The sequence below is a fragment of the Physeter macrocephalus genome, chromosome 8 (genome assembly GCF_002837175.3).
Source record: "Physeter macrocephalus isolate SW-GA chromosome 8, ASM283717v5, whole genome shotgun sequence".
Taxonomy (NCBI): Eukaryota; Metazoa; Chordata; class Mammalia; order Artiodactyla; family Physeteridae; genus Physeter; species Physeter macrocephalus.
The window spans coordinates 29,265,209-29,290,215 of record NC_041221.1 but is presented as its reverse complement, the minus strand read 5'-3'; the positions used below and the strand labels follow the sequence as shown (position 1 = coordinate 29,290,215).

The following is a 25,007-nucleotide window of genomic DNA, read 5'->3' as shown; positions in this document are numbered from 1 at the left end:
GCACCACTTATTGAAGAGGCTGTCTTTTCTCCATTGTATACTCTTGCCACCTTTATCAACGATAAGGTGACCATACGTGCGTGCGTTTATCTCTGGGCTTTCTATCCTGTTCCATTGAACTATATTTCTGTTTTTGTGCCAGTATCATACTGTCTTGATTACTGTAGCTTTGTAGTATAGCCCCCAGACTCTTTTGATTTACATGACATTGGCATATTTTAGATCCCAGGTAAATTATTTTGCATAACATTCCTCCATTTGGAAATGTCTGTTTTCTCACACTTAGATTAAGGTTACATATCCTGGATGGGTGTATATAAGACGTGATATTGTGGAGCAATGTCTTGTATCTATTTTTATGTAATTATTTGCAGTCAACTTTTCACTCACCTTTTCTCACTCATTCAAATAGTACAATATGGAAGATGGCAAGCAGGCACTTTTAGTGTAGTTTCTTATTATGTCCTGACCACTGGTCTGCAATACCTCTGGGCATCAGAATGTCTACTTCAATAACAAATCTTGGTAACTTTTTTCAGTGGAGTAGGTGATGAGAGAATTAAAAAAAAAAAAGGATGGTTTCGGTGCTCAGCACTTAACACATTTTAAATGAACATCCTTAGAACAGTTTGTAATGGAATCTCAGTAGAATTCTACTTTTTATATCTGCTGGGTGGCTTAAAGTATACACTAGGAAACTAGACCAACAACATGGTCATCATCCCTATGAGACAGCATAATACAAAGACCAGGTGTTGCTGGGAACTGCAAAGAAAATAGAAATGCACTGCCAAACACAGCTCTCCATACCAAGTGGCATATTCACTGAGGCCTGGCAAATGTATAGGGCCTTACATGGCAGATTATTTAAACTAAAATCAGTCCATGTCAGGAGACTCTGTACTTTTTTCTCTGTAAGTTTTTGAAGATAATAAAAATTCTTAATTTTCTGGAATAGTTTAGGTAAAGTCATGCGCAAATCAAAAATGTTCAAGACTATATCCTCATTATTCTTTGCTTCCAAGATATTAATTAAATGTTATCATCCAATATGATTTTTAATATAAATGACAGCCACTAGGCAAATCTGGAAATCAGAGTAGACTGCTTTCTCTAAAATATTAAGCGAACACTAGCTGTAACTGAAAAGGTAAAATAAAAATAAAAATTCTGTTGTAAATCACTAGCATATTTCTCAATATAATCCAAAGAAAACCCCTTTCTCAGAAATGAGCAAATATAGCAGGCAGAAAATCAGTAAAGACATAGCTGAACTCAATAACACCATCATTCAAATAGATATAGGCTACAGACCATACGGGCTACTTCATTCAACAATAGCAGAATATACATTTTTCTCAAGCTCACATGGAACATTCACCATGGTAGACCATATTCTGGGCCATAAAACACACCCTAACAAATGTAAAAGAACAGAAATTATACAATGGCTGCTCTCAGACCACATGGGATTAAACTAGGATTCAAAAACAGAAAGTTAACTGGAAAAACCACAAAATACATGGAGATTAAACAGCAAACTTCTGAAAAATACATGGGTCAAGGAAGAAATCTCAAAGTGAGTTTAAAAATATTTTGAACTACCTGAAAATGAAAACACAACTTATCAAATCTGGAATGCAGCAAAAACAGTGTTTAGAGGGAAACTTATGGTATTGAATGCATAGATTAGAAAAGAATAAAGATCTAAAATCAACAATTTAAGTTTCCATCTTAGGAAACTAGAAAAAGAAAAGCAAAGTAAATCCAAAGTAAGCAGAAGAAATATTAAGAATTAGGATAGAAATCAATGAAATGAAAAAGAGGAAATCAATAGAGAAAATCAATGAAGCTGAAAACTGGTTCTTCAAAAAGATCAATAAAATCAATAAGCCTTGGGACTTCCCTGGTGGCTCAGTGGTTAAGAATCCGCCTGCCAATGCAGGGGACACGGGTTCGAGCCCTGGTCTGGGAAGATCCCACATGCCGTGGAGCAACTAAGCCTGTGCACCACAACTACTGAGCCTGTGCTCTAGAGCTCATGAGCTGCAACTACTGAGCCTGTGTGCCACAACTACTGAAGCCCGCATGCCTAGAGTCCATGCTCCACAACAAGAGAAGCCACCACAATGAGAAGCCTATGCACCACAATGAAGAGTAGCCTCCGTCTGCTGCAACTAGAGAAAGCCCACACACAGCAACGAAGACCCAATGCAGCCAATAAATAAATAAATAAATTAATTAATTAATTAATTAAGTCTCTAGCCAAGGTAACAAAAAAATAAAAAGAGAGAGAGAGGGAGGACGTAAATTAGTAACATTGGAAATGAAAGAGGGGACCTCACTACAGACCTTATTGAAAATTAAAAGAATAATAAAAGAATACTATGAACAACTCTATGCACACAATTTGATAAAGTACATGAAATGGACCAATTTCTTCAAAGACACAATCTGCCAAAACTCACACAAGAAGAAATAAATAATCTGAATAGGCCTATACCATAAGATGTTAAGGAAAAACCCGAATGAACTTTTTGGCCAACCCAATATGAAAGAAATTGAATCAATAATTAATAACCTTCCAAAGCAGAAAGGATTGGGCCCATATGTGTTCACTGATGAATTCTACCAAATATTTAAAGAAGAAATTACATCAATTCTACAATCTCTGTCAAAGGATAGAAACAAAGGGAATACTTTCTGTGAAGCCAGTATTATCCCAATACCCAAACTAAACAAAGATATTAGTAGAAAAGGAAACTACAGACCAATATCTCTCATGAACATTGATGCAAAAATCCTCAAAAAAATATTAGCAAATCAAATCCCAAAATGTATTAAAAAGAAGTATACACCATGACAAGGTGGGATTTATCTCAGGTATGCAAGGCTGGTTCAGCATTTGTAAATCAACTAATGTAATCTATCACAGACTAAAAAGGAAAAAAAATCACAGCAATAGATGCAGAAAAAGGATCTGACAAAATCCAACACCCATTCATAATAAAAACTCTCAGTAAATTAAGAATAGAGGGGAGTTTTCTCAACTTGATAAAGACTATCTACAGGAAACCTATAGCTATCATCATACTTAATGGTGAGAAACTCAAAGCTTTCCCATTAAGATCAAGTACAAAGCAGGGATGTCCTTTCTCACCAGTTCTTTTCAACATCACAGTGGAAGTACTTGCTAATGCAATAATGCAAGAAAAAGAAATAAAAGGTATACAGATTGGGAAGGAAGGTCTAAAACTGTCTTTGCAGATGACATGATCCTCTATGTAGAAAATTTGAAAAAATAAACAAAAAACTCCTGGAATTAATAAGTAATTATAGCAAGGTTGAAGGATACAAGGTATAATATAACAAAGTCAATTGCTTTCTTATACACTAACAATGTTCAAAGGGAATGTAAAATTAATAATGCAATGTTATTTACATTAGCACCCCCCCAAAATGAAATACTTAAGCCTAAGTCTACAGAATGTACAAGATCTGTGTGAGGAAAACTACAGAACTCTGATCAACAAAATTAAAGGAGAACTAAATAAACGGAAAGATATTCTGTATTTACAGATAGAGAAATTCAATATTGCCAAGATGTCAGTTCTTCCCAACTTGATCTGCAGATTCAATGCAATCACGATAAAAAATCCAACAAGCTATTGTATGATATTAACAAACTGATTCTAGAGTTTACATGAAAGGCAAAAGATACAGACCAGCCAACACAATATTGAAGAAGAACAAAGTTGGAACAATGATGCTACCAAACTTCAAGACTTAACATAAAGTTACAGTAATCAAGACAGTGTGGTATTGTTGAAAGAAAAGACAAATAGATCAATGGAACAGAATAAAGAGCCCAGGAACAGGCCCCCATCAATAGAGTCAACTGATCTTTGACAAAGGGGAAAAGGCAATACAATGGAGCAAAGATAAGTCTCCTCAACAGAAGGTGCAGGAACAACTGGACATCTACATGCAAAAAAAAGAAATGAATCTAGAGACAGACCTTACATGCCTCACAAAAATTAACTCTAAATGGATCACAGACCTAAATGTAAACACAAAACTATAAAACTCCTAGATGGCAACACTGGAGAAAATCTAGATGACCTTGTATATCAGGGGTCCCCAAACCCCTTTTAGGAACTGACTGCACAGCAGGAGGCGAGCGGCGGGTGAGCGAAGCTTCATCTGCCACTCCCCATCACTTGCATTACTGCCTGAACCATCCCCCCACCCCATGTTCGTGGAAAAACTGTCTTCCACGAAACCGGTCCCTGGTGCCAAAAAGGTTGGGGACTGCTGTTACATATGACAGTGACTTTAAATACAACAGCAAAGACACAGTCCAAGAAAGAAATAATTGATAAGCTGGACGTTGTTAAAATTTTAAACTTCTGCTCTGAAAAAGACATCAAGAAAATGAGAAGACAAGCCACTGACTTAGAGAAAATATTTGCAAAAGGCACATCTGACAAAGGGCTGCTATCCAAAATATACAAAGAACACTTAAAACTCAGTAATAAGAAAAGAAACAACCCAATTAAAAATAGACCAAAGACCTTAACAGACGCCTCACCAAAAAGATATACAGATGGTTAAAAAGTTTATGAAAAGATGCTCCCCATTATATGTCATCAGGGAAATGCAAATTAAAACGACGAGATAGCACTACATGCAAATTAGGATGGTTAAAATCCAGTAAACTGACAACACCAAATGCTGACAAGGATGAGGAGCAACAGGAACTCTCATACACTGCTGGTGGAATGCAAAATGGTACAGCCACTTTGGAAAACAATTTGGCAGTTTCCGCAAAAACTAAACCTACTTTTATCATATGATCCAGTAATTATGCTCCTTGGTTATTTCCCCAAAGGAGCTGAAAACTTACGTCCACACGGATGTTTACAGCAGCTTTATCTATAATTGCCAAAACTTGGAAGCAACCAAGATGTCCTTCAATAGGTGAATGGATAAATAAACTGTGGTACATCCAGACAATGGAATATTATTCCATGCTAAAAAGAAATGAGCTATCAAGCCATGAAAAGACATGAAGGAATCTTAAACGCATATTACTAAGTGAAAGAAGTCAATCTAACAAGTTACCTGTTATGATTCTAACTATATGACAGTCTAGAAAAAGCAAAACAATAGAGACAATTAAAAAAAAAAAAGAAAAGAAAACAGTGGCTTCCAGGAGTGTATGTGTGTTGGTGCATGGGTGGAGATGAATAGGCAGAGCACAAAGAATTTTTAGGGCAATGAAAATACTCTGTATGATATTATAATGATGGATATATGTCATTATACATTTGTCCACACCCACAGAATGCACATACCCAGAGTGAGCCCTAAAGTGAACTATGGACCTTGGGGGATTATGCTGTGTCAATGTAGGTTCATCTTTGGTAAAAAAGGTACCATTTTGGTGAGTGGTGTTGATAATAGAGGAGGCTATGCATGTGTAGGGGTGGGAGGTGTATGGGAATTATCTGTACTTTCCTTTCAATTTTGTTGTGAACCTAAAAGTATTCTAAAAAATATTTTTTAAAAACCCAAAGAGTCTGGGCTTCCCTGGTGGCGCAGTGGTTGAGAGTCCGCCTGCCGATGCAGGGGACGCGGGTTCGTGCCCCGGTCTGGGAGGATCCCACGGGCCGCGGAGTGGCTGGGCCCGTGAGCCATGGCCGCTGAGCCTGCACGTCTGGAGCCTGTGCTCTGCAACGGGAGAGGCCACAACAGTGAGAGACCCGTGTACCGCAAAAAACAAAAACAAAAACAAAAAAACAAAGAGTCAAATTAAGTAAAAAATCTGGCAATCAATAAGCCAGATATTTATTTAATATTATACGAAGTATTATGAACTATAAATAATTATAAGCTAGTTTCTGAATGTGAGCATCTATAATTTAGTAGGGTGCATGCAAAAATCATGCAAACAGTAAAGCTTCACGTGACATGAATTAACTAATCCACATATAGACCAGAAGAATGTTAGGAGAAGTTGCAGAGGAAGTAGTGATGATGCAGGCCTGACCATGAAGGGGGTAGGATTGGGTTTGAGCCGTTAAGGTTGGAGGTCAACATGATGAACAAGGAAGAAAGGAGAAGGAAGCCAGCAGGCACGGGAGGTGGGCCAATGTCATGTAATCCTGATATAAACATGATGAAAACAGAACTGTATTTGGCAAGCCAGGTATAAGCAAGCTGTTTTAACTTGCCACATTTACACAGATGTTTGGGGTCAGGTTCACAAAGCAAAGAGAAGTACAACACAAGTCTAATAAGAATCCCCGCGTGCAGCAATTTTTTTGGCTAAAAATCACACTGTCTGTACAGTACCTCCTCTGCTGAGGGAACATTTGCCTCAAGAGAGATGTCCCAGGGAGAAATTATAAACAAAAGAGCATTAGCAATCCTGAAGTCTGTACACAAAAAAACATGGTTTTACAGTTTAGTTTAATCCTCTGTAGACAGTGCTTGATGAAATACATTTTCATGAGATGTGCATATTCTTAGCATTCGAAATTCTAGAGGCTTTGTGAAAATACAGTATGGTCTTCTCACTTGAGCAAATCAAGCCAGAGTCATTTAGCACTGCTATTTACACCTCTAGGATACAATTCTTGCAAAATGCAAGTACTGAGGAATTAAAGATGACTGGAGAATGTTAATAATAAGCTTCATCTTCACTTAAAAATCTTAATGCTTCTGGTTGGAGAACCAATTTCAGACCATTGTTGAATGTTCTGTTCAGTGGGTCATGTGGCATACGTAAACAGGAAAAAGATTCCAGAATAGGATGAAGTATAAATTAAAACAATAAACAATGATGAGGCACTGGTTTATACCATGTATCAGCAAGTTACAGCCCATGGGCGAAATCCAGTCTATTGCCTATTTTTGTAAATAAAGTTTTATTGGAACACAGCCACAGCCATTTATTTACATCTTGTCTCTGGCTGCTTTCATGCTATATGGCAGAGCTGAGTAATTGTAACAAAGACCAGATGGCCCACAAAGCCTAAAATATTTACTATCTGGTCCTTTACAGCAAAGATTGCCAAACCCTGGTCTCTGCTTTTAATTGTCAGAGCCTTAAAATATGTGTTAGTTTTCTATTGCCACTGTAATAAATTACTGCAAAACTAAGTCACTCAAAACAACACAAATTTATTACCTTATAATTCTGGAGGTCAGAAGTCCTAAAATCAAGGTGTCAGCAGGTCTGTATTCTGCCTGGAAGTTCTAAGGGAGAATTCAATTCCTAGCATCTAGAGGCCACCTGCATTCTTTGGCTTATGGCCCCATCCTCCACCTTCAAAGCCAGCGTTTCAATCTCTCTAGGCTTCTGTTGTCATGAAGCCTTCTTTTCTTCTCTGCTTTTGTCATTACATCTTCTTCTTAGAGACTGACTGTCTTGCTTCTGTCTTATAAGGATCCTTGTTATTACACTGGATCCAGCCAGACTAATCCCGAATAATCTCCCCATCTTAAGATCCTGAACTTAATCATACCCGCAAAGTCCCTTTTGCCGCGTAACTTAGCATATCATAGGTTCCAGGAATTATGATGAGGCCATCTTTCAGAGGACATTATTTGGCATACCACAATATGTAAAATAATTTATTTTCCAAAGAGAGTGTAGGTGCTTGAAAAGAGACCCAAAGGTGGCTACATGTAATATAATATAGACTTTTTAAAAAGAATTTTTTGATGTGGACCATTTTTAGTTTTTTATTGAATTTGTTACAATATTGCTTCTGTTTTACGTTTTTGGTCGCGAGGCATGTGGGATCCTAGCTCCCCCACCAGGGATCAAACCCGCACCCTCTGCACTGGAAGGCAAAGTCTCAACCACTGCACTGACAGGGAAGTCCCTAACACAGACTTTTAAACATCCACCCAACTTCCTCAACATTTCTTAATTCTTCTTTCTCAAACCCTTCCCTCTGAATCTTGTCCTCATTTCATCCCTGTGTATTGCTCTCTCAGAAAACAACTGAGGAAAGACATGTTCTTACATCTGAAATCTCACATTCTTTGATTCAGAACAACAAAAGCTTTATTAAAATTTAAAGGTACAATCTTCTCACAAGTTTTATCAACCAAAAAATCATGCTACTGGTATGTTTATCATCCTAATTTAGAGGAGACAAAACCTTCATTCACATATACCTAAAAGACAGGATAGGAAATAATGAATGCCATCAAAAAGGTAGGGGTAATCTTGCATGCATGCTTTGAAGATGGAGAAGTTGGACTTAGGAAGGAAGATGGCAGGAAAGTCTTAACGTAATGCTTTCACTAGAGAAGGGTTGAAAGAAAAGCATCAGAAGAGACATGTGTGGGGATGCACCAAAGGGTACCTATGGCGGGGAGCAAATCCTACAAGTTAGATAGGTCACAGGTTATGTGATGGTGGGTGGCAAACAGAACGTGGAAAACCTCAAATTCTAGACTAGAGAATTTAGACAACTTATAGATGCTGAAGGTTTCTGGTCTGAGTAGATGCTGGACCAGAGCTGTCTTGATGGGATATTAGTCTGGTCAAATTTTAGAGGAAAAAGGGAGGTGAGATGACATAAAAGGAAATAGTTTTCCTTCCACCCCATCCCAAATGAGGAGAGAATGTCATGTGACAATGGGGACAGGGATTGAAGTGCTGCAGCTGAAGTTGACACCTGAGGCTGCCAGAAGCTGGAAGAGGCAAGTCAAGATTCTCCTCTACAGATTTTAGAGGAAGCATCCTTGATTTCAGATTTCTATCCTCCAGAGCTGTGAGACAATAAACTTCTGTGCTTTAAGCAACCTAGTGCGTGATACTTTGTTACAGCAGCCCAAAGAAACTAATACAGCACCTCACGCTCATAATAAAAATAATCATTCAATAAATATTTATTGGCCACCTACTGTGTGTCAGGCACCATTCTAGGTGCTAAAGATATGGCAAACAAAACTGAAAAAAAAAACCCAAACTAGCTTAGCTCCTACTGGGGAAAAGATAGATAACACACAAACTATTAGAGTTTCATATGGTGATATCTATATGGAAAAAAATTAAAGCAAGCAAGAGTGTGTGTGGGGGGTGCTCTCTTCGGCAGCACATATACTAAAATGGGAACGCAGAAGATCAGCACGGCCTCTGCGCAAGGGTGACGTGCAAATTCAGGAAGCGTTCCATACTTTTTATAGTATGTTAACCCATATATGTGGAATCGAGAAAAATGGTGTAGGTGATCTTATTTGCAAAGCAGAAACAGAGACACAGACATAGGGAAGAAACGTACGGATACCAAGGGGGAAAGGGTGGGGGTGAGATGAATTGGGAGATTGGGATTGGCATATATACACTACTATGTATAAAATAGATAACTCACGAGAACCTACTGTAGAGCACAGGGAACTCTACTTGGTGCTCTGTGGTGACCTAAATGGGAAGGAAATCCAAAAAAAGAGGGAATATATGTATACGAATGGCTGATTCACTTTGCTGTACAGCAGAAACTGACACAGCAGTGTAAAGCAACTATACTCCAATTTTAAAAAAAAAAGTGTGTGTGTGTGTGTACGCGCGCGGGCACGTGCGCACATGGGTGCATATGAGAGCCCAATTGAAGATAACGGGGTCTAAAAAGTCCTTACTGTGAGTGAACACCTGAGTATGTGAGGGGTGAGTAGTCATCAGGGGATAGAGGATTCCTGGCAGAGGGGTCAGCAAGTGCAAAGGCCATGAGGTCACAGCATTCCTGGTGTACTCCAGGAGAAGCAAGGGGGTGAGAGCATGGATGGAGCAGAATGGGCAAGAGGAAAACCGGTAAAAGTTGAGAGCAGAGAGTCAAAAAGGGTGTGGGTGGCTGGACTGTGTGTAGACCCTGTCTGTACTGCAAGAACACTGGCTCTACTCTGAGTGGGTCCAGGAGCTTCGAAGGGCTTTCGACAGAGGACTGACATGATCCAACTCACTCTTTAACTGGATCACCTTGATTGTTTTGTTGAGTGTAGGTTAAACAGGGCCACAGTGGAAGCACAGAGATACCATTTGGGAGATTACAGCAATAATCGGGATGAGAGATGATGGTGGCTTAGAGCAGGGTGGCAGCAATGGACATGATAAGGAATGCCCTGACTCTGTATATTTTGAAGGGAGATGCGAGAATGTTTGCATCTTTACTGATGTCTTCGGGACCACAATGTAATGTCTTAACTTCCCAACTAGATTGTAAGTTCCTTGTGGGCAGGACCCAGGTCTTATGTGTCTCCAGGGACTTCTCCAGTCTTGGCCCTGGCATCTTACAGACAGCAGGTGCTGCATTTAAAACACATTCTTGATCTTTCAATAAGAAGGAACTAACTTCTTAGTTCCAGAGACCCACCAATGTCATGTGAGTATGATTGCAGAACACTTGCCACTTGAGTCAATGACCAACTATGTGAGAAAATGTTTCCTGGGACAACTCCAACCTTTATCCCTTGCCAACAACCCTCCAACACATAACTTTATTGCTGTAAATTCAGCTACATTCAAATATTCCAATAGTGTGTTATTAAGCCTTGGGCATTTTTAAATTCCATAAATTTTACTTAAAGTGCTCTTCTGGTCTGAAAACAAAGAAAACCCGAAAGAAAAAGATATAAGTTGGAGGATTCATGTGAATAGAACTGAGAATAAAAGCACATTTGATTATTGGCACAAGTTTCTTGAAGCGAAAGAGGAAAAAAAAGGACTGTTTCCTTCTGAAGATATTGTCTCAGAGATTTATACAAGTGTTCAGGGGATCTGATAACTGATTGTTCATTCCCTAAAGCAAAAATTAACTGGCAAAGAGAACTCTTCAGCATCGAGATGTCAGGCAATGTGGTATTTGGCACCAGAAGCTAAATGTGGCACTCCGGTTCAGCTCCTCGCATGACAGCGGTTGTAATTTCTAGCTACAGTTAACTGAAAGTTTATTTGGATTGCTAATTTTTCAGGTAAAGGAATGCTGGGGTTGATTAGTAGTGAAAATTAGGTAAGGGCACCCTTCCGCACCTGCTAAGACACGTGACAGACAGTGGACCTAGCACTCCTGTAGGATTCGGCACGTCTGGCTTTCAGTTGGAAACAAATCTACTTGTTTTACAGGTTTGTGCCTCTGTCCCATTAGCTGAGAAATGGGAACCAGGTGATAGGCTGAACCCTTCCCCATCTCTAGAGATGGGGCTATTTGTATAAGCACCTCAGTGAGCAGACGACACTGGGAAAGGATGGGTAGCTCTGTGATTTGTTTTCAGATGTCAAACTGATGTTCTTCTGATTCGAAACCAGGGCAGACAGGTATCATTCCTAATCAGACACCAACCCAGCCCCTGGGCATGAAGAGATTTAGAATGGAGAGGGAAACTGCAAGTAGAAAAGCATTTTAGGTCTTTCGGGAAATACACATCCAAAGCTTGGCAGAGAAATACAAATAAAAATAGTTGTCAGCCAGTTTAGGAAGGCAGCAAGATAAAGCAGAGAAACAAAAAGAGAGGAGGTGTTGATACAGAGGTGGGACAGGAAATAAAGGTGAAGGGAGAGAGCTGAAAAAAGAGGAAAGACACAGGGTGGAGAGAGGGAAGGTTGGAGACACACAGAGAAGAATTTCCTGACACTACTCCTGGCTACTTACACAATCCCACAGTGGCTAAAGCAAGCTCTCCCATGAAGATGGAAGGGCATGTAGGTGCTTCAAGAAACCCTGAAGTGATTTTGGGCATAGGAACTGGCCTGACTCATCCAGCTCAGATGGAAAAACATCCCTGTGGTCTGTAATTTACACTTCTGTCCTCTGTAGAACTTTCAAAGTAGGCGCTCAACAATTATTTGTTGAAGGTGATTGAACAGTAAATATTCCAACACAGTACTTCAAGAGCAAGATAGACCCCTGGTTTCTCCTTTGGAAATTCTGTACTGGCGGAAAAAGTAGTATAGCCCTTTGAGGAGGGCAACACACTGAGGTGAAAATAGTATGAGAAGTCAATATCCGATGGTGGGAGTGGTCAGGAAAAATATTTGGGCTAAGAAAGGTTGCATGATCAGAGCACTGGATGGTGGATACGTTGACATATTCTACACCCCTCCCACAAACACACTTTATATGGTTTATAGACAGATCTAGCAAACAAACAATAAAACCCATTTCTGTAACTGGCTTCTGTCTAACCTTCTGACTCCTACTGCATTATATTCCTGGGAAAAATTTCCTAACAGATCCAACCAGTAGGTTTTAATGTTGAAGGTTCTAGAAAGTCACAGGTCAACCCTTCCTTCTCGCAACTGCTTAGTCCTTCTTTGTGACAACATTCTTGGAACTCCGTTGTCACACGGCAGCCTTCTGGGGCTCTGTGCCTCTTCTGATTCCAAGTGTTTGGGGAATCACAAAGGGTCTTCCTATTCCTCATGAAGCTCCTGGCTTCAACCTGGCAAATGCAAAGAGCTGGTCAACCTTCTTTTGCCTTGGATCCCTTTGTACAGAAATAGAGCCAAATGACAACATCCCTGCACAGAGTAAGTGTCACCAACAAGCATGTAGTGTGTTCATCCTGAGTACGTACAGTTTAAAAACATTCGATTTTTATTCTTTAGATTTTTTTCAAACTATGTAGTTTCTTTACTAAAAATGAAAGCTACTTATAATGAGATATGTGCACAGAGAAACGTTGTTATCCAGGTAGTCTAGAAAGACTAGACGATCGTGGTATTACTTTTTTTTAATCTAGCAAAATGTTAACAGATGAAATCCCTGTCCTCATGCTAAATGGATACCTTAAAGTGGAATTCACTCTGAAATTTTACATGTAGTAAAGAATATTGAAGATACTTGTGCAATTTGCATACACTGGTCTTTTCTGGATCTGAGAGTATGGAAAATATTTGAATAAGATGATTAGCTGATTTTTACTTGCAGGAATGAACACCAGAAGATCTGTAATCAATAATTCAACGTGCCTACAGGAGATGCAAATTATTACTATAAAGTGAGTTGTTCTTTACAAAACTGCTCATCAACTTTGTATAGTGACACATGGTAACTAGACTTATCACAGTGATCATTTTGTAATGTATAGAAGTATTGAATCACTATGTTATGCACCTGGAACTAACATAGTGTTGTAGGTCAATTCTACTTCTATTTAAAACAATTGCTCATCAGATTGGCATGGTAATTTGGGGGAAAAGTTACAATCTTGGAACTTCTGACGTCAAGGCCCAGTAAAGCGGGTGGGATGCAGATAAATGGGCAACAGAGATATAGGATTGAGGGTGTAAACAGTTCAAGTGAGTGGTAGCATAAGGTATCGCAGAGTGATACTTCTCAAAACCTTTGGATATATTTACAGAACAAATTTCATTTAATCAGTAACTATTAAGAACTTAAAATATATCAAATACTGTACTACTATGGATATTCACGGTGTTGCGAGGGAATTCAAATGGTAATAGTGAAGCCGGATCCGGTCTCTGTACCCCAACACCGAATTAATTCTTGGAGACAGAGTTTTGGGCGAAGGAGAAAAGAATAGCTTTATTGTTTTGCCAAGCAAAGGGGGCCACAGCTGGCGAATGCCCTCAAGACTGTGTGTCCCGACCTGGAGGGGGTAGTGAGGAGTTTTATGGTAATGGTTCAAAGGGGGCGTGGTCAGCTCGTGGACAGTCTTCTGATTGGCTGGTGGGGAGGTAGGTGGGAGTCGGCATCATCAACCTTCTGGTTCCAACCGGTCTCGGGTGTTCGTGCTTGTGGGCACCATACCTTTTTAACTTCTCCCACCTGGCAAGGGTTTCAGTATCTTCAAAACAGCTCAAAGATATGTATATCCCTTGTTGGGGAACCAGGACCCTGCCCCAAGGCTGTACTATTGTTTCTTTTGACTGTTCCTCCTTTGTCTCCTGCAGCCCCTCCATTCCCTAATTAGCAACTGTTTGAACCTGCCCCTAAGAACTCAGGGAAGGTCATGGAGGCGGAATTAAACCTATTTCCTATAATCAAGAAATGAGGGACACAAAGGTTTTTGTGCCCAGGAGCCCTACAGGGTCGTGCTCGGTATGAATAGGAATCCTGATCATCTAGCATCTTATCTTCCTAGTAAAAAAAATGTTTCTATCTCATGACATTACTTGAAAATTGGAGGGAGATGTCTCATGAAAACAAGTTCTATTGCCTGATTCACATGCAAATTGGAACCTGATCTACAAATGCCCTATAACCAATACTACCCCCCCATTCCTTTCTTCTTCCTCCTCCTCCTTGTAGGAATGCAGACTCATTTTTACTGAAGTACTGATGGATATGTAATGATATTGGAAAGGAAGCCACACCTTCAAAGATTTGCAGGACTTAGAATATGGTAGGTAGCAGACAGTGAGAGTCTAAAGGTTGAAAAGCAGCTGATGAGAGCGACCAGGTTAGGAGACTGAAAGGAGGGTGGGCTGGAGCAGAAAGGTGGGAGACGACAGGATAAACTAGGGCAGGTGAGAGAGATAACTAAAGAATTGAGTCAAGGTCAGGAAGAGTGAATGCATGTGGACAGGGGTCCTAGGGCAAGTAGAGAAAGTATGAGCCCAGGTGAAGAGTGAAAGACTGGGTAAAATAATGGGGCATGAGAAAAGCGCTTTCCTGGGTTCACTGCCCCAGGTAGATGTTCTGCAAACTGAAGGTTTGAATTTTAATATGCCCAGCTGGTCTTCCATCGCTGTGCCCTCAACATGTCAGAGATTCCCACGTCTATATCATCGGCTCAGAGGCCTCCTCTGAGATCCGCATTCAAAATCTAGTTCCATGCTCTGCCCTGACATCTCTGAGTTTATCTGGCAGACATCTCCAGCTTCACTTGTCCACCACTGAATCCATGCTTCTCCACCCCAGATCTGTCTCCTTGTACCAGTATTTTCCACCTCAGCAAAGAACACTACTATCTCCCATGAATTCAACCAGGAGCCCAGGAGAATTCTTCCTTACTTCTCCCTTAACCCTCTTCTACTTTTTTCCAACAGTAAATTCTTTAATTCTACCTCAAACCCTTCCATACCTCGTGTTCATCACTGCTGCTACCTGATGAATGGAATACTGCCTGCCATATCAGTAAACAAGATGTCACAGTCATCAGTGACTGCAGCTACTCCCCACAGAGAGCCCTGAGGAAACTCAGGATGTGAAAACAGAACACTGGCCCCAGAGAGCTAAGGTGCATATCAAAGGAACAATTTCAGGGAGCCCAGACTCTTGCATCTTCCCATACATAGAAAAGCTCCTTAACTTGAGATACCTAGTTTTCCTTAATTAACAATAATCTTTTGATGTTCAGACTAACTGCCCTTTGTTGCAAAACTATACATCCTGGGTCTCCCCCTTGCCTCCCCTCTGAGCAGTTCTCCCAGGGTTACCTGAGGTGCTGCCTCCCTGGCTTGAAGTCCTAAAAATTCTCACCAAATAAAACATAACTCTCAACTTTTAGGTTGTGCATATATTGTTTAGTCAACATACCTTACTCAGGTTCACCATCATTCCTTTGATGAACTATTAAACACTCACTTCCACTATTCTGCACCGGAATCCATTCTCCACTTTTGAGCAAGGGTGAATGTCTTAAAACGTCATTGTATCATGTTCATCGTGGTACATTCGTTTAACACGTCCTCCTGTTCAAAATCCTTCAGTACCTGCCTCTTTCTTTATTCCCATAGAGAACAGCTCTCTTGGTGACTGAATTCCATGCTGCCTCAGGGCCTTTGCACACATACTTCTGCCTGGGATGGTTTTCACAGAACTGACTCCTTCTCACCCTTTAAGTTCAGCTTAAAGGTTCCATTCTTATAGTTTACCCTTTCTGGAGTAGCTATTCTCTGTTATTCTCTACTGCAACGTCCCATTTTTCCCTTCAAAAATTAACATTTTATTTATTACTTTTTTTGACTGTTTTCCCCATTAGATTATGAGTTCAATTTGGGCAAGACCTACAACTCTTTTCTTCACTATTGACTCACTAGCACCGGATATACTGCCTGGAACACAGAGGCACTCAAAGATTTATTCAATACATAAAGAAATAAAAATAATCCAACAACGTCAAAGTCTTTTGGGGGTAATGCATGTTATATATTATTTTCCGACTTTGAATATATAGAACAATTTTTATGTTACCATTTGGACAATTAAAATATGAGAGTCCGGTGATTATTTACCATTGTGGTACCTAATTAGTACTGCTCTTTAATATTTTGCCAAGCTGCCTCCCAAACAAGACTTGAATGACAAGGACCAAATCCCTAAGTCCATTCATTCACTCAACAAATGAGACGCAGACACCGTTCTAGGGGCTGTAGCTACAGAGCTGTACAAAACGGATGGTTCTCACCATGGGTTACCCTCACATTCGTTAATTTAACCTATTTGGCAACCTCATGCATCAAGCTCTGTTGAGGACAAAAGGTAGATAACAATAAACAAACAGGAATTCCTGCCCTCGTGAGTTCACATTCTTGTGTACATGAGCTTAAATGTGTACATTACAGTCCTTAGCCTCTAACGCTGAGATTGTTAATATGTATTTAAGGATTTCATGTCAAAACATGTTAAGTTGGGAAGGAGTTAGATAATTACGTGTTTATGAAAATTCAATGCACTTCTCCTTCAATCACAGAGAAGGCAGCCAAATAAATAAATAAATAAATAAAATATTAAATAAATAAATAATTTTTTTAAAAAAAAGAAAATGCAAAATCAGAGGTGGGGCAGCCCTGAAGCTCTGATTACCATGATTCTTTTTAACCCATTTAAACCAGGTAAAAATTGCCCATATCATTTTTTTTTTTTTACCCAGTCCACCCTACCAATCTGAATGAACTGTCTACGCATAGAAATCTGCCTTAAGAGAGAGAAAAAGAATGTCTGGGGTTGAGAAACTAGGTAAGACAAAGGAGACGGACTAAACCCAAGCCTGCCCTTCAAGAGCTCTGGTAACGGACACCACATTTCAGACATGTGATTTCATTCACAAAGCATTTTAAGTAGTTTAATATGGTGCACTGTCAGATGACAAAGAGCATTCTGGATTTAAAAAATAAATAAAAACATGCAGTGTAGTCTCCAGCAGAATTTAACTCCAACTAAGGGATGAAACAGAAGGAATGCTGTTATGTCTTGACTTGGACATGACTGATGGAGATGGAAAACTGTCAGAGGATCTGAATCTAATTCTTGGATTTGATATCACCACAAGGAGTTCTGCATTATAGCTGTTTTCTGTAATTGTCTTTCAGAATCCCTATGTTGAATGCAAAGATTCTACCTGAATAATCTCAGAAGAAAACTTTTTTACCTCAAAGAATTGTCTTACATTCACAGGTCAAAATAAATATGTTACTGTTTTATAGTTTCTGTAACTAACACACAGAGAAAGAAAGAAAGAAGAAAGAAAGAAAGAAAGAAAGAAAGAAAGAAAGAAAGAAAGAAAGAAAGAAAGAAAGAAAGAAAGAAAGAAAGAAAGAAAGAAAGAAAGAAAGAAAGGAAGGAAGGAAGGAAGGAAGGAAGGAAGGAAGGGAGAGAGAGAGAAAGAAAGAAAGAGAAAGAAAGAGAGAGAGAGAAAGGAAGGAATAAAGAAAGAAGGAAGGAAGGAAAAAAAGAGTTCTGCCATTGAATTACAGAACTTAGAATCTTTGTTGTTTTTATATTTATTTTTTTTTAAATTTATTTATTTTTAATTTTTTGGCCATACCCCAAGGCACGTGGGATCTTAGTTCCCCAACCAGGGATCCAACCCGCAACCCCTGCTTTGAAAGGTGGAGTCTTAACCACTGGAGAAGTCCCAGAACTTAGAGTCTTTTCATATCAAAGTTAGAGAGGTCATCATGCCAAGTCCTCATTTTATAAATAAGGGAACTGAGATCCCAAGAGACTGAAGTATTTCCCTAAGTCACCAAGTTCATGAGCAGCACAAGCAAGGTTTAAATCAGATGACCTGAAGGGTAAACTCTTCACCCTTCCAGAAACAGCTTCTATCTTCCTCACCTTCCTCCTCTAGGTTAATCCTGCTCAGTGAACTCCCAGCACACTTTGCCACTCCACCCTGAACCAGCAGGAACAGCAGAGAGAGGAGGAACCCAGGCCACTGAAGGACAAAGAACACAGAGGAGTCAAGTTGCACTGAGATGCCAGCCTACTCCTCAGGGCTGACACTTAGGACCTGCCACGGCCTGAGTGTGACCTTGTTTATCCACTCTGCTCAATATTAGCTGGTTGTATCCTTGTGTTCTGGGGGAAAACATAATTGCATTTGTTACTGTGTATCTTTAGTCGATGAATGCTATATACTTTTTGAGTTACAGTGAGGTCACTGACACTTAGGAGACTGAAATGCACATTAAATTTTATTATTTAAAAAATTATATTATTGGGACTTCCCTGGTGGCGCAGTGGTTAAGAATCCGCCTGCCAACGCAGGGGACACAGGTTCGAGCCCTGGTCCGGGAAGATCCACATGCCGCAGAGCAACTAAGCCCGTGCGCCACAACTACTGAGCCTGCACTCTAGAGCCTATGCTCCACAACAAAGAGAAGCCACAGCAAAGAGAAGCCTGCGTACCACAACGAAGAGTAGCCCCCTGCTCGCTCCAACTAGAGAAAAGCCCACATGCAGCAGTGAAGACCCAACACATCCAAAAATAAATTAAAAGAAATAAATTTTTTTAGAAGAAATAAAATACTATATTATTGGGGCTTCCCTGGTGGCGCAGTGGTTGCGCGTCCGCCTGCCGATGCAGGGAAACCGGGTTCGTGCCCCGGTCTGGGAGGATCCCACGTGCCGTGGAGCGGCTGGGCCCGTGAGCCATGGCCGGCAGACGGAGGCCCGCATACCACAAAAAAAAAAAAAAAAAAAAAAAACTATATTATTAAAAATAAAATTCCAACACTCCACTTTTGAATCAAATGGGTCACATCCTTCAAAATCAGCACCTATTTTTATCATCTAGTTTCTGGCCTCAGCACTCTACCAAAACTTTTTTGACCTTATGAAATCCATAAGACACACTATCTATTGAAGAAGCATTATAACTGCTATCAAAAGTTAGAATTTATTTTAGGAAGACTGCGCCTAAAATTGACAAGTTAACATGTGTGGCTGTGCAAGGTGTGTCACATTAGTCCACGAACCCTGACTTTTCATTTAGACCATTCAACGCTTTGTTGAATTACTTTTGCTTATTTTCAGTTCCAAGTTGTTTCATGCATATACAAAAAGTGAAGCAGTAACTGCCCATATGTTGAATCCATGAGCAGAGAAAGAACTTCTCAAAAGTTAAATAATGCAAATTTTGTCAATATCATTTGATACTTCAAATGCAAAATAAAGTTAATTCCAATAATATCTTTGTTTTCTTCATCCAGTTCACAGAATCAAAAGTAAATTTTTGGAAATTCATTCTGTTAAAGGTGAAACATCTGACATTACTGTGAATGACCCCTGTAAGCTCAATTTAAAAATTCAACACTGTAGGTGTGGGGAAGGGGGAGAGGGAGGTGGCTGGGTGAAATAGGTGAAGGGAATTAAGAGGTAGAAACTTCCAGTTATAAAATACGTAAATCTCGGAGATATAATTTCAGCATAGAGAATATAATCAATAATACTGTAATAACTTTGTATGGTGACAGATGGTTACTGGACTTACTGTGGTGATCATAATGTATGTAAATGTCAAACCACTATGATGGACACCTGAAACTAATATAGTATTGTTGTCAACTACACTGCAATTAAAAACATTTAATAAAAAAATAGTCTATGAAAAAATTAACATTGTAAATAAAATGTGAAAACATTCAGTCTGAAATAGTTATATATTTAAATACTAAACATTAGAATTAAGAATAAACTCTATTTAGCAGAATTTGCTCCAACCTTAGCAGGTACCTAAGTAACTGTAAAGAGCATTTTCTTGTTTATAAATATTTTGATCTACTATTTTGAAGACTGAATTGGAAATGTCAATAATTTCCAATTTGTTAAGCATAAAATGCAACCTTGAAGATGACTGCAGGCAACTTTATTTAAAACAAAAGAAGAAAAAGAAGGAAGACCCTATTGAAAAAAGTATGTTGTTCTATAAAATACCAGTGACTTGGTATTGGAGAAAGTACATGTAGAAAGAAGCAGAATGAGACCACTTAGAGATGGAGAGGGCCAGATGTGGAGTGGCTACTCTTGAGACCAGACACCCTCTGCACTTTGTTTCTCTGAAAATCCCTCATGTCTTTCAATGACCCCATTTTTATTTGAGCTCATCTGAGTGGACCTGGTCTTTGCAAACCAAAGACCTGACTTTCTTTACTTCTCAAGAACGACTGCCTCTGTGCTCCATGGCACAGCCCTCCTTTCTCTAAGGTCATATTTTCACAATGCTGTGATTCTTCATCTTCTTAACTAACTTCCTCCCAACCTGTGAGTCTTTAAAGCAAAAACCACATTCCATTCATTGTCAGCACAATGTCCAATACATAGAAATGCTCAGTAAATACATGATGAACGAATAAATATTCTAAAGACCAAGAGTATCTTCATTATAATTGTCCATTTCACAAGGAGTATCTTACAACCCATGGATTTCTTATTTTCTTCCTTATGCATTAGTTTTTGCATTTTGATCTTTTATTGCATTATACTATTTATCAGATTTGAAACATATTTTTACATTAATTAATTAGTACACCAGTGAAAGAACTGAAGCATGATGATGAAGATGAAACCAACACAACATTGTATATCAAATATACTTCAATTTAAAAAATAAATTAAATTTTTAAAATACAGTTTCTAAAGTTAAAAAAAAAAAAAAAAAGATGAGCTGCGGCCAAAAGGAAACCATTACAACAAAGTGAGAAAACCCAATGACTTGATGATGAACAGCCGCTTAATTCTGAGACGGAACTATAATATATATGTTACTCTTTGCCTGAAGCTACTGTTTTCCAGTGAAGGTCTAAATATTTACGTGGAGTACCATAGCTGGTCTTTGGACTATTTGGCATGTGCATGTTATTCAGCTTAGATTCTCCTGCTTCTCTTTGATGACTATTGACACAGAGACAAGAAGAATAGTGGATCTTTCAAGAAAATATGCAACCCTTCTCTAAGAATCTGGAAATCAAGGATTCAGTCTCAGTGGAGAATAGAACCAAAAAGATAGTACGAATAGGAACAGTTTTCCCAATTCTATCGCCAACCTGACCCTGAGGAAAGTTCACAGACTCATCTGCATCCTGTTGCACTCTTCCTAAATCTAGATCTATGCATACCATATACAAACCTGTTTAAAATTTGCTAATTCATACTAAAAATGCTTTCTATGAGATAATGATTTAGGCAAAATACTTTATGCACCAGACATGCCAAGAATCATCAAAAATCTGTACCTCACTTCATATGCCACGTCACCAGAGAGGCAAATAAACATACTGGATGGAATTTTGCAAAACTAAATGCAGATCAGTAACAATAACACTGTTACTGAAAAAAGTCCCTTTGGACCACAAGTATAAGTAAAAAAAAAACTCAAAGGAAACTATGAACTGAGTACAAATGATTCACATATCAACCACATTTGCTTTTTCAAAATGTGTTATTTGAAACAGCCAACATAATAAAAATTATAAATTCCACTCAACATGCAACTCAGTGATCCTGAGACACACTTGTTAATACTTAAATTGGTGTGACTTCACGTGCCAAAGAAAGGACTAAATACAAAACTCTAGATTGTAAGACACACACACATTCACATCCAATTGGTTATACAAGCAACCACTGGCAGACTCCACTTATTATCATACTTAAAGACATGCAATTTGAATTATCTTAGTCTCCAAAACAGAAAATTGGTTCCATGAAGAAGCCTACAATTACTTGGAAATGATCAGGGATTAACAATGTATACATTATTGAGTGCGTCTGCAGCAAAGAGCGCTTAGCTTCAGTCCATCTATATTTTATCTGTATTCTATCCTGAAAGGAATTTTAAACATGCAATTTTGATCAAATGCATGGCCTCCTGAAATCCTTAAAGGCCTGGGTGAGCTCATATTTGCATTTTGGTTCCACTTCAAGAAGAGCTTTTGCCACTATTAATGAAAAGAAAACAGTCATCATGGGAGGGAATGACCCCATTTTCCTCATTCCTTTGATAGTTAAAATAGTGGAAAAACAAAAACATCGAAACTGTGCTTAATTTTATAAACAACTGCTGTTAAGAGGAGCTTTAATTTTCTTTAAAAGCATGGGGTGATCAGTTAAACAAGCATAATCTGTGAGCACCACCTACCTGCCTCTGCCAGAATAGAGGAACACATGGTGGCAGTGCACTGTGAAGATATTACACGTGGCTACGTGTGCTTATTGCATAAGCTTTACGTGGTCATAACTTATCATTTACCCAGTGCATTCGTAAAACATCAGTTTAGAGAATGCTTCTGGTAGGGCTGCTCCACGTGGGTATTTCCTGCAGAGGGGTAATTAATACAGATTCTAAGGCACAATTCTCATACTTCCTAAGTCAGACTCTGGAGGTCAGGTTAAAGAAACCTGTGATTTTAGCTTGTTTCTCAAGAGACCTTCAGAGACTCATGCTGGACCAGTTACTGACTCTGATTTCAGAATCCCAGACCTATTCTAGCCACATCCCCTTTCTCCCTCTGTTGTGGGTTAAAGTGAGTCTTCCAAAAAGATATGCTGAAGTCCTAACTTCCAGCACCTCAGAATGTGACCTGTATTCGGAAATAGGATTTTTGCAGAGTAATTAGTTTAGTAAAGATGAGGTCATACTGGAGTAGAAAAATTCCTTAGTCTAGTATGACTGCTGTCTTTTAGCAAGAGGAAAGAGACACACAGGGGCAGTGTCATGGGTGACAGACGCAGAGAATGGGGTGACTGCAGCTACAATCCAAGGAACACCAAGGATTGATGGCCACCACCAGAAGCCAGGAAGGGACAAGGATGTTTATTCTCTCCCGGGTGGACTACTACAGTTACCTTTTCATCCAACGATGATCAGAGTGTACTTTGAGGACACCTACCTTAGAACCAACTTGGGAGTGCTTAATGAAAGAAAAAAAAAAACCCATGTTCCTGAGTTCCTCTGACCTAGTGTCTCAGAGCCTCCTGAAGGCAGAGTACAAGAATACACATTGTTTTCAAGTACACACGGAACATTCTCCAGGAGGGATCACATGCTGGACCACAAAGCAAGGCTCTGTAAATTTAAGAAAACTGAAATCATATCAAGCATCTTTTCAGACCACAATGCTATGAGGCTAGAAATCAACTACAAGAAAAAAACTGCAAAACACACAAACACATGAAGCCTAAACAATAAGCTACTAAACAACCATGGATCACTGAAAAAATCAAAGAGGAAATCAAAAAGTACCGAGAGATGAATGAAAGTCAAAACACAATGATCCAAAACCTATGGGATGCAGCAAAAGCAATTCTAAGAGGGACGTTTATAGTGATTCAATCTTACCTCAGGAAACAGGAAAAAAAATCTCAAATAAACAACCTAACCTTACACCTAAAGCAACTGGAGAAAAGAACAAACAAAACCCAAAGTTAGTAGAAGGAAAGAAATCATAAAGATCAGAGCAGAAATAAATGAAATAGAGACTATAAAAATAATACAAAAGATCAATGAAACTAAAAGCTGGTTCTTTGAAAAGACAAATGAAATTGATAAACCTTTAGCCAAACTCATCAAGAAAAAAAAGGAAGAGGGCCCAAATCAATAAAATCAGAAATGAAAAAAGAGAAGTTAAAACCAACACCACAGAAACGCAAAGGATCGTAAGAGACTACTGCGAACAACGATACAACAATAAAATAGACAACTTAGAAGAAATGGACAAATTCCTAGAAAGGTAAAATCTCCTGACTAAACCAGGAAGAAATAGAAAATATGAGCAAACCAATTACAAGTACTGAAATTGAATCAGTAATTTTAAAACTCCCCAAAAGCAAAAGTCCAGGACCAGATGGCTTCACTGGTGAATTCTACCAAACATTTAGAGAAGAGTTAACACCAAACCTCTGAAAATATTTCAAATTGCAGAGGAAGGAACACTTCCAATGTCATTCTATGAGATTACCATGACCCTGATTCCAAAACCAGACAAGGATATCACAAAAAAAGAAAATTATAGTCCAATATCACTGATGAACACAGATGCAGAAAATCCTCAGCGAAATACTAGCAAACCGAATGCAACAATACATCAAAATGATCATACACCATGATCAAATGGGTTAACCCAGGGATACAAAGATTTTTCAATATCTGCAAATCAATCAATGTCACACACCACATTAACAAACTGAAGAATAAAAACCACATGATCATCTCAAAAGATGCAGAAATAACTTTTAATAAAATTCAACATCCATTTATGATAAAAACTCTTCAGAAAGTGGGCATAGAGGGAAGCTACCTCAACCTAATAAAGGCCATATATGACAGACCCACAGCTAACATCATACTCAATGGTTAAAAGCTGAAAGCATTTCCTCTAAGATCAGGAACAACACAAGGATGCCCACTCTCACCACTTTTATTCAACATAGTTTGGAAGTACTAGACACAGCAATAAGAGAAGAAAAAAATAAATAAAAGGGGCTTCCCTGGTGGTGCAGTGGTTGAGAGTCCGCCTGCCAATGCAGGCAACACGGGTTCTAGCCCCGGTACGGGAAGATCCCACGTGCCGCGGAGCGGCTATGCCCGTGAGCCGTGGCCGTTGAGCCTGTGCGTCCGGAGCCTGTGCTCCACAACGGGAGAGGCCACAACAGTGAGAGGCCCGCATAACGCAAAAAACAAAACAAACAAACAAACAAATAAAATAAATAAATAAATAAAAGGAATCCAAATTGGAAAAGAAGAAGTAAAACTGTCACTGTTTGCAGATGACATGATACTATACATAGAAAATCCTAAAGACT

General features: G+C 39.1%; 1 protein-coding gene and 1 non-coding gene across 2 annotated transcripts in view; one reads left to right on the top strand and one right to left on the bottom strand.

Annotated features, from left to right (window-relative positions):
• The window catches only part of FBXL7 (F-box and leucine rich repeat protein 7), a 457,095-nt gene that overhangs the window by 200,400 nt on the left and 231,688 nt on the right, over positions 1 to 25,007 (bottom strand). The gene's annotated exons all lie outside the window — the stretch shown is intronic.
• On the top strand, positions 9,104 to 9,205 carry LOC112065545 (U6 spliceosomal RNA). The gene has a single exon (XR_002892091.1). It is a non-coding gene; the product is annotated as a U6 spliceosomal RNA (small nuclear RNA).